At 26.4% G+C, this 15,821-nt stretch overlaps 1 long non-coding RNA gene across 1 annotated transcript in view; it reads right to left on the bottom strand.

Annotated features, from left to right (window-relative positions):
- The window catches only part of LOC127278785 (uncharacterized), a 107,872-nt gene that overhangs the window by 35,682 nt on the left and 56,369 nt on the right, over positions 1-15,821 (bottom strand). The window contains exon 3 of the long non-coding RNA XR_007842540.1: positions 4,733-4,775. This is a non-coding gene — a long non-coding RNA (uncharacterized LOC127278785). The remainder of the gene's footprint in view (positions 1-4,732; positions 4,776-15,821) is intronic.

Raw genomic sequence — 15,821 nt, 5'->3', positions numbered from 1 at the left:
TTCGATGCTCAGGTAAGAAGAAATAGAGGTATTACAATAGTGCCATAAAAGGCTCATTAAGGCTAGACTGATTGTCGCCTCGAAGGCTAGACTGACAATCGTCATTATATTTCTTTTGAAAATATTTAATTCTTAATATTAAATTTTTAACATACGGTATATTTAGAATTATAATTCAAAATGAATTAACCAGAATTCTGGTTAAAGTATATTTAACATTGTGATTTTGGTTAGATTAACCAGAATTCTGGTTAGGGTATATTAAAAATTATAATTTAGGTAAGATTAACCAGAATTCTAGTTATTTAAAGCAGAATTCTAGTTTATTTAGCCATAATTCTAGTTAGGGTATATTTAACATTATGATTTTGGTCATATTAACCAGAGTTCTGGTTAAGGTAAAATTTAATATTATAATTCTGGTTAAATTAACCAGAATTCTAGTTATTTGAACAAAATTCTAATTACTTTAACCAGAATTCGGGTTAGGGTTTATTTAACATCATGACTTTGATATGATTGGCCAGAATTCTAGCTAATTAAATCAAAATTCTAGTTTATTTAACTAGAATTCTAGTTAGGGTATATTTAATATTACAATTCTGCTTAAATTAACTAGAATTCTAGTTATTTAATTCAGAATTCTAATTCATTTAACTAGAATTCTGGTTATTTCAACAAAAATTTTAGTTAATTTAACCAGAATTCTAGTTAGCGTAGATTTAAAATTATGATTCAAATTAAATTAACCAGAATTTTGGTTAGGGTAAATTTAACATAATTCTGGTTAGATAAACGAGAATTTTAATTATTTAAATAAGAATTCTAGTTCATTTAAACGACAATTATAATAATTTATTTTTATATAAATTAATAATCTTCATTTCTGATATAAATATTATATTTTTTTCCACTTTCTAAACAATATTCAATGTTTTTTTTTCCAAAAAATTTTCGTAATTGCTCTTAAAAAAAATAGAAATAAGCGTGGGCCAGTTTAATTCAAACCTCTTTTATAAAAAAAGAAATTATATAAAATGTTTTTAAATTAAACTATTAAATATTATTAATTAAACAGAACAAATACCTATCTTAAATTAAAAACAAAAACATTTTCTTAAGCAGGAACTTTATGTTATCACCCATTATAATACCTTTGGATATTATTAATAATTAATGCACTTTTCCAACAACAATTTTGAAGCATTAAACATCCGAGAGGTTAAATTCATAAACAAGATTTTACGCGCTTAAAAACATTGCGGAAGGTATAATAATTATTTATCTCGTAAAGAGGATCTTTTTTTAAAAATTTAAATAATTTTTCTTCTACATTTAATAAAATCGAAAAAAATAGTAACTGAAATACATTTTAAAAATGATTATTAATTATTTATTTTTATCTATTAATTTTATTTTCTTTATAATGATTCACAATTATTTACCTAATGATTCACATTTATTATATTTGCATAATGAGTCACAATTATAATATTTGCATAGGATTCACAAAAAAAAATGAGATTTCTTATATCTCAATTTGTAACTTACTTTTAACGATTTTATATAAATTTCATTTGTCTAGGGAGGGCAAAATGAAAAAAAAAATAAAAAGCTCATGATTTAAGACCAATATAAGAAGAAAAAGAGTTATGTGATCATCGTGAAATGGTATCCATAAAATATTGCGTGATGTAATATTTAATGTATATAACATTTTACCGTCAACGTGTAGGAGTTATACATATGATTGGAGAGGATGTTCAATTATTTTATTATAATTATCCCTGATAGCAATAAACTTGTCTTCCATTATTTTCGATTAACAACATTTTATGATTTATCGATTATCAAATGATAATATGCTTAATGTACAATATGTGTTTCAAAAGGAAGGGTTAATTTCTCAACGATAGGATATGTTCTTTAAAAGTGCAATAAAATGTCATTTTTATGTACTTAAACTGTATATTATGTGTATGTGTATATATATATATTTTTTTCATTATTGCAATTCCCAAGCGAGCATGTATTTCCAAGTTTACTGGCCTTTCAACGATTATAACTTACATACACACAAATAAAAACCCATATAAGTATTAAAACATTCGATAGTTTTGCTTTTGTTTAGAAACTTTTTAATTTAGAAAAAAATGGGTCAAATGAAAATTATTTTTATTCTTATTATTATGTTGTAATTTAATTCATTAATGTTAATTAATAATTTAATATTATTATTGAATTATAAAATAATAAGAATAAATATTGAAATAGATTATTATTTTAACGTTTTCTCTACTTTTTGTTACAAAACAAATTCAACCTTTCTATTTTCAAAAAAAAAAATGATAAGTAAATGAAAATTAAAATATTTCCTCTATTGTATTCTTATATATAGTTTTAATATAAATTTATTTTAAAACTTATTTTATAGCTTTCCACGAGACATAATATTTATCTGATTTTCTCGAGTAGCAAGACTTCTGGAGTTGAAACAAGCTCTTAAAGCAGATCTTGTCCTACGACGTATAAAAAAGGATCAAGGATTTGAAACTGAAACAGCTCTTGAGCTTGTCATATATTTAATTGTAAAACGAGAAAGAAAGATCGTCTGGAGCCATTTTGTCACAAAACCAAGTTCTTTACAAAAAAAAAAAAAAGTAATTACGAATTTCCCGAAAAAAAAAATTACAGAAATAATATAAATTTACCTGAGCAAAAATGATTTAAATGAAAACATTATTTTATGGATATTAATTATAGAATAGAAATTTTCACACATTTTATAATATAATTAATAATGATTAACACCAAGTAATTAATTATAAAATGACGAATCACTATTCACATTATTATATTTTAATCAAATTAACTTCATGTATAATATAGAAAAAAAAACCATCAAACTATGGAATTAAGTCCTTGAAACGAAAAAAAAATAATTTCACAACTTTTTTCCTATCTTCGATTGAATAATATCAATTTAATACCAATAAGGTAATAATTACCGATTAAAATAATTTACCGAGAATTATTTATTTTCACTTATAATTACAATATACCTACATTATAACGAGTTGTAAATGAAGAATAAAGATTGTGTAATAACTAGAGAAAAATTCTAGATCTATAATTGAATAGAATGATTATGATGATGATGATGATGATGATTTTTAGTTTGCATCGCAGAGAAAAAACCAAAAAGGTCCCCCCCACCACTCTATATATATATATATATATATATATATATATATATATATATATATATATATATGAATGTAGGGAAGAAAACTCATAATTCTTCCACATGAAGATTAAAAATGAGTGGGTAGTGCATTATACTTTACTCAATCGTAAATTCCACTATAAAATTTGCAAGAGATGAAATTTTTCTAATGTTTTATAATATATATAAATGATGAGCGCATTTATTGATCATTTGCAATAAAATCCAAGAAATAGTGGAAATTGCAAGGATTCAATCGTCATGTACTACAAATTCGAATGTCGATTTAAAATCTTGATACTTTGTTGAAATATATAGGTATATGTAAGATAAATAGAAAAGCATAGTTTGAAAATGACAGTAGCAGATTCTTATTCAGATAGACTTCCGATGAATTCAATATAATGATGTGAAAGTCAAGATAAAGTAATCAATACTTCTCGGGACAGAAAAGTGAATAATAATCAAGCTCTCTTATTTCTTCAAAGCGAGCATTAAAAAAAACATAAAGGAATAAACATCGCTTTTTACAATTTACGATCATTAACAACGAATAATCTTGGCAAACGACCAATCAACAAAATTTTAACGATTATGCAGCTAAAGTACAAAATATATACTTGATTTCAGTCGGATTAAAATTTTCCAATCTTTTAGCTCTGAATTCCTACAAATAACTAGAAATTTGAAAAAATTCAATGAAATGAAAATTTTAGGAATTAAAAATTTGAAATTGAATTCTATGAGTCAAAAATGCAAAAATTTGATTAAATTGTAGAATTCATTTTAAAAATAAAAATTCACAGGAAAAACAAAGTGTTATTTTAACATCGGAATTGGTGTTACAACATGTAACAAATTTTACCCTAATTGTGGATTAAATCTTATGGGTTTTAGCATTGGAGAAAATTACCAGCAACAAAAATAACACCAACTTTTTTCTGTGTTGGGTTTAGTAAAAAAAAAAATCTGATAAAATTAAAAAAAGAACCTTATTAACACAAACATTTAGGAATGCATCTCTAGGTTTGTGATAACATATAACTACCATTCTAATGTTGGGTGTGTATATATATGAAATATCCTCTCATTATTTTCACTCGGTTTAAACCACTCGGTGAATTTCGTTCACAATTGTTTTCCACGATTCTATAGAAATTGAATGATATTCACGAACGTTGCTTTGAGATAAAAAAAATAATTATCTAATTATGACACTCCCTATTCTTCAAAGGCTCTATTCATAAATTTACAACCCCCATCGTCAAGCAAAATCTCTCGTTCTTAATTTACACACTTGAGCAGATCTGCCCGCTTAAAAAAAAAAAAAATTTCTCCACATGAATCATATATTTAATTTAAAAAAATTTCTTTTAAATCATATTCAATTTTAAAAAATATTTAATTTCTTTGCCACAATCATTTAATTGCAAAAAAAATTAAATTGTTAAAATTATATTAAAAAATTTAAAATTAAATATAATTTTCTTTTTGTTTCTAACTCACCAATTCGTAGAGGAAGCGAGGATTTCCAGCAAAACTACATTATCTGCAACAAATAACAAAAAATCAGATAAACAAATATTTTAAATTCAAATATCATTAAATTTCACTAATTTCCTTTTTCAAAAAAAAATGTCAGAAATTATTATTATCATTAAAAAAAAAAAAAATGAAAATTGGATGTAATAATAAATGAAAGCAATTTGTGTGCTATTGTTATTGCGCTAATTAGAAAAAAAAAACAATTTTGCAAAATTGCTGAAGATAATTTTTATAGGAGAAAATAGAGATTGTCTTCTTACGAGAACCTTTTCAGTAATTGGAGTATATACTAATGATTATAATGAAATTTAATCAATGAATAGAGAAACCTTAATGTTTCGTGTAACGAGAACTATGAAAATAACATTTTAGAAACATAGTATACAAATATCATTAAATATATATATATACATGAAAATGCCAATATAGAAGAAAATTACATGAGATGACTCGTTGATCGATTTTTTATGAAGTACACACTCACTGCCTGGCTGGGTAAAACGTAATCATATCGTTAACTATTTATGTGGACATTGCATTATAAATCATAATATTGTCAGAAATTACATTCGCTGTAAAATCTCCGCTGATTTAATGACTGAAGCTGGTGTGTGCACTGAATAATTTCAACATCAAGCAAAGTAAAGGAAAGACGTGCCCTTCTGCCTTTCTATGTAATCAGTGACAAAAGAAGAACAAGAAGAATAAGATGAAGCATATAATTTACAAAATGTTAAACTAGGACAGTATAAAGACTCTACACTATTGTCGCACAGACTCAACATTTTCTCTAAATAAAGCTTTTTCTATTTCTTTAAAAAAAAAAAAAAAAAACAGCTTATTCAGGAAACTTAGTTTATACATCAAAAGAATAAATAAGCAGAGATTAATTCCAATTAGAAGCCTGCAGCTATTCTTATTATTATATGAAGAAAATATAAACAAATAATAATTCTGTAATTTAAGATAAAAATTCAGCGTCTCTATTCTCTTTTAAAGTTACCCAACCAAAAATTTCAGTATTATACCAGAGTTAACTACTGGCGCAGTACTGGTTCAGTATTGGCTGCCAAGGCTGGGCAGTCTGTACTGAACCAGTACTGGTATTTTCATTGTATCAGTACTGGTGCAGTACTGGCAAACCAGTACTGAGCCGATATTGAGCCAGTACTGGCTCAAATAGATTTTCTTTTTGATTAATACTAGTTTACAAAAAGTTCTAGAGTGAACCTGATGAATCTTTTTGTTTAAATATTTTGTTTATAAAAATTTTTTTACTTTGATTTTATTTTTGAAAATTAAAAGGTATTTTATTTTGCTTTTTTGTGGTTAAAATTATTTAAACAAAAAGTTTCCTGAGACTAATTCCAAAACATTTTGCAATTTTTTTTTTTATTGTTTTGCAGTGAAACTTATCTCTGTTACAGTTAAAGCTTTCTTTTCGTACACAATAAATTACAAAACTGCCAGTACTCGACCTGTACTGAACCAGCAGTGGTTACCAGTACTGGTGACAACTCTGGCAGCCAATACTGGTAAAATGTTATCATCCCAAAGTTACGCCAACTCTGGCGCCAATACTGGGTGCCAGTACTGCGCCAACACTTGTCAGTACTGCGCCAGTACTGCGCCATTAGTAAATTTTTGATTGGGTACTTATTATTTTTTTTTTCTAATAACTCAAAAGGTTTTTTGCATTTTTTAATAATTGGATTTAGAGAAAACGGAATAAAAATGAAAAAAAAAATGATAGAAAAATAAAATAAAGGAAAAAAATAGAAGAAATAAAAGAAACAGAAGAAATAGAAGAAAGAAAAATGAAAGAAAGATATTAGGTAAGAGGAGAATTACTTTTATCCAACTATGGTATTTACTGGTGTTGTAAACCTTATATTATTTAATACAATAAAACAATAAATATGACGATATGTTGCTGAACTTGATGCAATCACATGATCTCAAAGCAGTAATGATGCTATATAGAGAAAGAGCATTAGCCGCGAGATTCTGAAAAGATTTCTTCCACAAATTTCCACTAGAGATCGAAAAATTGCTTTCTCTAAATCAAACTCAATTCTAAATGTTGCAATTTGCTTCGATAAATCTCTATTAAAAAAAAAAAATTTGTCTACAAGGAAAAAAATGTTAAAAAAATTCAAATTTTTGAAATATTATCAATAGAATTAAAATAAATAATAAATAATTGCAAAATTAATTGACATTAATTGGAATTTATAAATTTTTTTCAACCATTTTTTTTAAGGATCATTCAATTTTAATACTAACTATTATCAGTGTCAAATTTCAAAGCTCATCATTTTTTTTTTTCAATAATAAAATATGGATCATTTTAAAATTTCTTATATTATCTCGCAGAATCTCGCGGCACGTTTTGAAGGTCAAAGTATCGCGAGCGCGCGGCAATGCGATATAAGTTATAAGGTCCTAGAAATATCAAATTGTTCCCATCGCTTTGTGAAGAAATCATTCAGAGACGTAAATATATATATATATATATATTCATCATCGAACAAAAGACTCACAACGAAACATCCGGTGAATTTAGAACTGATCCCATCTCTCATTATTCCTCTAAATATAAGAATTGCACTGATTATGCAATCAAACGCTTGACTTCGTTTTTGCCACACGTATATAAGCAAGTTTATGTCATATTACCAAATTTCGATTTTTTCCAATCAAGCGGTAATACAGAAAATTATAACATTTTTTTTTTTTTTTTTTTTTTTTTTTTTTTTTTTTTTTGAAAGAAGACAAGATAAATTCTTACCTAAAATGGAAAATAATATCATTTTATTTATAGTGATTCTCCAATGGGATATTTTAACCTCTAAAGATTGGAAACTGTACCCGGATGCTGTGTATACCATTATTCAATAGATATCATGTCGATGAAGCGCAATTTATCTTACGCAATGTGTATCGTCTTCTTTTATATAACTTTTACTTATAATTTTACTTTTACTTAAATAATTTCGCAAATATTTCGCATTATTTATCGAAATCTTTTGTATCAAAAAAAAATAAATTGTATAAGAAAATTTAATACGTAACAAGTGGAATCCTTTAAATTTTTTTTTTTTAATTTATCAAGATATAAAGAAAATTAATTATAAAATTTTGTGATAAGAAAATTGCAAATTTTTTCCATGAAAATTTATGTCTTATAATAATAATTAATAAATATTATTTATTATATATATTTTTTTCTTTCTTTATTTATTAAGAAATAGAGGAAATAGAGGAAACAGAAATCCAGAATGGAAATTGGGACTCATTTGCCCTTAACTTAAATGTTCGGTGCGCGAGGAATGAAATTATACGTCACAATTGCATCGTAAATATTCATGGCCTCCTTAATACCAGCTGCGTTCTACATCCCCCTTCAAAACGACGAATGGAACACAATAAGGCACATGCAAAAATAGAGACTATATCAGTTTCGATAAAAGCACCTTAAGAAAAAAATATATTTAGATATAAAATATACAATTGAAAAAGAAGAATAACAAAAAAAAATAACAACAGTACTGTTCTCTTCTCAATATATATATAAAAAATACAAATTACCTCAAAATATTCCATTTGATCGAATTTTTAATTAACCGAAATTTCATTTGGCAAAATTTTTCCAAGCCGAATTCATATTTAACTGAAGTTTTATTTAACCAAAGTTTTATTGCCAGATTTTTTATTTAAATTAATTTGGAATTTCGGTCAAATAAAAATTGGCTATTTAAAAAAAAAAACTTTAGCCGAATTGCTAAATAAACAAACATAGAAATTTTTTGAACGAATTTTTTTTAAAATAAAATAAATTTTTTAAATATTTTTGTGAATTTTATATTCATATAGGGTATATCACTATTGAATTCTAAAGAGGTTGATATTGATAGGACTCGTTACAAAACCAAGGCATATATATAAACATTCTTAATGTTAAATAAATACACTACACACCACCTATTGCGAGGCCTTGCAATAAATTATGTACCTAAGAGTGTTGAAGATCTCCTCACGTGATGTGGGATGTAAGAGGTATATATATATATATATACAGTGTTTCAACAAACTTCATGATCAATGTTAATAATAAATCCTTATCATACACTAAGAACTAGTTTCACACCTGGGTTTAGAATAAAGAAGAGAAATAGATTAATTCATGTCGACTGATGAGGATTCATTATTAATATAAATTCAACTGATATTCAAAACTTTGCTATATATGAATTGACAATGAAAAATTTATTCTCATCATGAAAATATCCTTCTAATCACGCTTCTTAGAGGGAAAAATATAAATATATATTTTCCGCAATTATTATATTCATTTTATGGATGCACAAAAATTTATTTTTTTTTTTTATTATTAATAAAAAATCTATCTACATTAATAAAATATTTGCAACTTTAATTTAAGCGCAATATGACATATAAAAAAGCAGCAAATGCAATTTATAAAAAGAAATTAATTATAAAATCTTAATCTCCTTATAGGTGATTATATATATAGTGAAAATTTTAATTTTCTCCCACTGGTAAATAAAATATAAAGTTACCCCATATGTTAATAAAAAATTCATAGACTCATAATTAACTCGTCGTTCAAAGTTAAATGAAATTGTTTTTTCATGGCACCCTCCTCCTTTGAAATCTTGTTTCACAACTGAATAATTTAGAATTAACGAGTTCTTCTCTCGTGAACCTTTCGCCCAAAGGGTCAATCACTGTTGCCCTGTAAGTGTACAGGATGGAAACTCCGTAACAGTACAAATGTTTGTGTAACCTAACGAAAAGTGAAAAGGCACAATTTTACAAGGATTTAATTTACACTGCTTTCTAAACATGTATTTTTGTCTTGAAATGAGAAAAAAGGAAGAAATATAAAAAAGAGAAAAAAAGAAAGAAAAAGAAGCAAAAGAAGAAGAAGAAGAAGACGACGACGAAGAAGTTTCACAACTCAATAGGAAGCAAACGCTTCTTTCATGGCTTATAATTAAACCATTTTCATTTTCTCTTGGAGAAATTCTCAATTTATAATATTATATATAGGAAATTTAATAATTCCGCATTCCGCGATTTACGTATTTCAATATATATTCTAAAAAAGAATCTATTAAAAAATATTTTTACATTGTTATTTTATGAACAATAGAAAAAGGATTATAAAATATATGCCCTTTTCAGAAAATTATATATATTTTTTTAATTTCTATTAAAAAAAAAAAACATTATGAAACGTTAAATAATTTTCTTTTCTTCTAATTACCTCATTATATATACCATCTTTCAATTTTAAATAACGTTTATAATATAATAAAGAAAGCTGAATGAACTTTTAATTTTAAATAACGTCTGGGAAATTGAATGAACTTTTGCGAATTATTTTTCTAAATAGTAAATCCAAGATTATCTCATTGTAGAGGGGAAGAAAAAAAAAATGTTAACATGTAAAATTGCCAGTAACATTAGTTTTTGCATAAACGACTCATCTAATTTGCCTTTCGCAAGTCGAACTAATGGGATTAGAGTCTCGACATTTTATACCCCTTGTAGAGAAAAAAAAAAAAAAATAAAATAAAAATTAAAAAAAAAAAAAAAGAAAAAAAACGACTAGAGTTGATGATCGAGACGCGCTTATTTCTATATGGTTGCAGTCAGTCTACTTTTGTAAATAGCGTTGAATAGTGTGGCATAACTAACGACGGCGACGGAGCACCTAGATTCTCGCCGGCAAGCAGTAGGTCATTCAGCCAAGTTTTCACTTTCATTCTGACTAGACTGAGAGATGCTTCTCGATGCGCGCAAAGGACAAAGCCAAGAGTATATTAGAGAGAAAGAGAGAGAGAGAGACATGACACGACTTCGACAGAAAATCTGATACTCATATCCTTCCATTGAATATTCGCCCATATCGTGAGAATTCACAAGTTTTAGAGGAATTTCAAATTACATCGAGTACCACTTTTGACACTACGCTTCCTTTTTACGCAAAAAATTTCCAATTCACTTCACCGAATTTTTTTTTTTTAAACAGAATTCACACATACTATGTAAAATTCTCATTTAACGCAGAATTTATACTAAAAATTCAAAAAAAAAAAATAATTTACAAAAGAAAATTTAATCCATTTCCATAGTCGGTTAAATTTTAATTACAAGAATTTATATTTTACCAAATTTTTCCGACACCTATTTAACTGAATTTCTGTATTTAACCAAATTTCAGTCTAAAATTTTAAATATTTAGCCAAAATTAGGCTGAATCAAAATTTTGTCTAACAATTTTTAAATATTCAACATATTTAGCCATATTTACACTAAATCATATATTTTCATTTAACCAAATTTTCCGCATTTATTGAAATTTCTATACAGTAAATTATTTACTTAACAGAATTTCTATTTAGCAGAATTCCTACCTATTGTGTCAAGCTTCTATTTAACAGAATTTATAATTTGTAAAATTTTTTTTTAAAAATTGACAATTAAAATATTTCATTTACAGATTTTATATTTAATTACCCTTTCTTTGCCATAATGACTATTTAGCTGAAATTATATTTAACCAACTTAAATATTTAACCAAATTAAATATTTTCTAAATAATATTTTTTTAAACTTGGTTAAATAATAGTTAGGACTAACAAAAATCCACTTAATAAAAATTCATTCACTACACAAAAATTCAGCTAAATACATAATATGCCAATTAAAGATTTAGCTAAATGAATGTTTGAAAAAACTACAATGCAGTTAATGAAAATTCCATTAAGTGTAAATTCTTTTGCTAGAAAATTCGGCTTAATATTCGGTCAAATAAAAATTCAATTAAATTTCGTAGAAACTAAAATTCGGTTAAATTAAAATATTCTCTCAAATCGAAATTCAGCCAAATATAATGTATGTCAAATGAAAAGTATGCTAAATGAAAATTTGGACCAACTAAAATCTGTCAAATAAAAATTGGGTTAAATTTGCATTTTACATGAAAATTCAGCTAAATACATATTCCGTCAAATGAAAATTCGGCTAAATAAAAGTTTAAATAAATAAAAATTTTATGTTTTATTAACTTAAATTAAACTTGATAAAATTTTGGATAAAAATTTCGGATAAATGTTCGGTAAAATAAAAATTCACTTCTATATTTGTGAAAAAACAACTCTTTTATAAAACCTAAAATGAGTTTGTCGCAGAAAATAAATTTCTCTATCTTTTTGTTTTTTTTCTCTCTCTCTCTCTCTCTCTCTCTCTCTCTCTCTCTTTCTGGTTTTTTGGCATTTTTTTCTCGTTTCTGACGCTTATATGCGACTAATCCGGTAAAGTGAGCTTATCGTTCAGCACCTTTGATCACGAAACTTTAGGTATGAGTAGCAGATTCTCAACAGCCAACTCGGGTAACAAGTTTACCCGTCCACACAGTTTGAGAATCATGTTCCCATTGAAATACTAATGTTCAGGATTCTTGGAGCCGCAAAAAAAAAAAAAAAAAAATAGGAAAGGCTCTCTCGCGCCCAATGGTTTTTACACCTAAGCCAAAAAAAAAATTTACTCTCATTTTTAACCCTTTAATGACCTTTTCAGTTGCCAAAAATTAGGTTTCATGAACATTTTCATGTCACGAGATGTAAAATGTGTTCAAAATTGCCAAAATTTCTTTTTCATTGAGAAAGGTGGAGTGTAAATCAGAGATATAATTTTATTTTTAAAAAAGTGAAATAATTTTTTTTTTATTGCAGTAGATTGTGATAAAAAGTGGGGTATATATTTTTTTTTGTAATTAATTTCTGTAAAAAACGGTGAGAAAAATATTCTCGGATAAATAAATAAAGTATTGAAAAAAATATATATACGTAAAAGTCAAGGCGCCAGGAGCTGAATTCATATAAAAGATTATTATTCTCTACCCTCAAGTTGATAGTTGGGTTGCAATGGCAATATGTGACAGTTAAAAACAGTAAAACGATCAAAATGAACAGACATTGCATTCAAGCATTTATTCCGATCACTTTTAACGGACGCTGATGAAGTTTACGACCGGGAAAAGAAGCGCACGGAAAATGCTGTAAAAACTGTTACGTTGGCTCTCAAGTCATACGTAAAACGAGCATATATATAGTAAATACCATTCAATGTATACATATATATACATATATATATATATATATATATATATATATATATATATGTGTGAATAATTCCTTGACATTACTCAAGAAACTCAGAAGAACGTTCGAATTACATGCATTATAATAAAAGGTCAAGTAACACGTTAAACTCGTAACAATTATGATAACTATAGAATTCTTTACACAATCCTCTCTTATTCTACATCCATCAAAAAATTTTAATCAATTCTTTCCATTTTTTCCAATTTCACAAAAAATTAAAAGGCATTAAAATAAGCTGCAACGCTTATTATTTTAATCCAATTTTGCTTATTTTAATATCAAAATGGATTAAAATAAGCAAAATTGCACTGAGAAAAAAAAATTTAGTCTTTGCTACAAAATTGTTTGGTTAGGCAATTTTGGTTCTTGTAACCAAATTTTGCTTGGCTAAAACAAAGTCGTAGAGTTATCTCAACCAAACATTTGGTTAGGCCGACAAAATTATTTGGTTGAACATTTTTAAATTCCAACCAAAATTTGGTTACGACAAAAAAATAATTTGGTTGACACAACAAAATAGTTTGCTCTAAAAAACCAAATGATCGTTTGTTGTCCTAACCAAAATTTGGTTGCGACAACAAAACAATTTGATTCGTTCTTAGCTCATAACTTAAGAGAACAAACAAAAAAACTAATTAATAAAAAGTCTGCTAAATAAAAATTGTTCTAACTGGAAGTTTGGATTTATAAACCAATTTTATTGAACACAAATTTGCCTAATGAAAATTAGCACTAAAAACCTATTTTATTAAATAAAATTCGGCTTAATGAAAGTTCGACACAAACAACAGACCGATAAATGAAAAGTCTGATAAATAAAAAATTGTTTTTGATAAAAGTTTGGACGGTAAACCAGATTTATTGAATACAAATTTGGCTAAATGGAAATTTGAACTAAAAACCTATTTTGTTAAATAAAATTCGGCTTAATGAAAGTTCGGACAAACAACAGACCGATAAATGAAAAGTCTGCTAAATAAAAAATTGTTCTAAAAGAAAGTTTGGACTAAAAACCAATTTTATTGGATACAAATTTTGCTACGTGAAAATTTGTACTAAAATCCTATTTTTCTAAATAACATAGATAATAAATAAATAATGAAATAAATAAAAAAGATAAAAAGAAAAGAAATAAGGTAGAATAAAATTTTTAATTTTACAAAAAAAATTGTTTGTTTGATGAACCAAACATTTTTGTTGACCTAACAAAAAAAATTTGGTTGAGCTAACCAAACATTTTTGTTATGCCAACAAAAAACACTCAACCAAATTTTTTGGTTGACTCAAACAAATAGTTTGGTTGCTTAAATACCAACAAAATTTTTTTGTTGGTCCAACCAAATTTTGGTTTGCTCTAACTAAATATTTTTCTCAGTGTGGATTAAAATAATAAGCGTTGCAGCTTATTTTAATACCTTATAATTTTCTATGTTGTCTAAAAAAATAATTATAATAAAATTTCTAAAAAGAAAATTTGAAACATTAAATATTGGAAAATTTTCTCGCCCCTATGAAGAAAGAATTATAGAGAAAATGAGTTAGGGGACAAAAAATTAAAGTTACATAAGATAATGTGAATAAAATAGATATATAAATTGAATAAGTAACATTTGACAGTTACACATTTTTCATTGATGAAAAATATTGATCACATGTGTGACAGAAGATTGATGCAATATAAGCAACGAATTTACAATGTGGCGTTGAACGAGTGTCAGTAAGTCACTTGTACTCATTCAATGTATTGTTCGCCTATATATGTATATATACATATATATAAGCCATATAAATGCACTGTTGCTTCTGGCACGTCGTAAACCCGGTAGCAGCTAGCTCCCGGGTCCCAGATAAGTCCTCCTATCATTCAACGATCGAAGGATGCAATAAATCTCTATTCCTTTTCCGAAACCCCAAATGACGCGAGGAGGATGTTGAACATTACTATATCATGATTGCGTTGTTCTCTTTATATTCTATAATCCTGAGAGAAATACTTCTACAATCAATTTTTATCTCTTTTCACCGAAAAAATTTTTTTTTTTTTTTTAAATTAATTTTCTCTCATTTTTATTCGAAAAAATATTTCTTTAAAAATCGTTAATTATAGTTGTGAACTTCAGAAGAGATGATTTCATTTCCAAATAGATGAAAATTTTTTTTATCAACCAGAAGAAATTTTAATTAATCTCTCATAGAGGTTGAGAGAGAGAGAGAGAGAGAGAGAAAAGAAGATTTAATCACTGTAATACCCGATGTATAGAAATTTACCAAAATTGCAGTATTATAATAACATAATCCAAAAGAAAGAAGATTAATTCTCATATATATATATATATATATATATAGAACATATTCAATTTTTTTTAATTCTTTTTTTTTAAAGAAGATTTAAATAGAAGCTTTCTAAATGAAATCAGAGTTGAAACAGTAGAGTATAACTTTTTTTTTTGTTTAATAAAGTTTTTTATAAAACAAGAGAAAATGAGAATTAAAAAGCGCGAGTTGGTCGCAACTGTTTTTTTTTTTTTTAAATATTATTTTCCTTTGGAGAATTGCATTTTATACGACTATTGGCAAAAGGGAAAAGAGATTATAACAAAAACTTTTTCATACAGTTGCACTCATGGGACATCGAACAAGACCTTCAACGCCATCGGCGCTTCTTCTACTTGTTCATTGTTGATTTAGGTTTCTATATATATATATATAAAGCAAAGTTACAAGTCACTGCCCTGTCGACCTCACTTACGGAACTTGCGGATTTTTCGCTCCTATTTGGTATCAACACTTATGTAACGCGAATCACGCAAGCGACGAGCACCGATCTTGGAACGCGAACCTTAAGGTTAAAC

Source organism: Leptopilina boulardi, unplaced genomic scaffold (genome assembly GCF_019393585.1).
Source record: "Leptopilina boulardi isolate dan_hultmark-lab unplaced genomic scaffold, ZJU_Lbou_2.1 LbouV2_211, whole genome shotgun sequence".
Classification (NCBI taxonomy): Eukaryota; Metazoa; Arthropoda; class Insecta; order Hymenoptera; family Figitidae; genus Leptopilina; species Leptopilina boulardi.
Note: the sequence above shows the minus strand (reverse complement) of the source record. Positions and strands in the feature narration are given on the sequence as shown.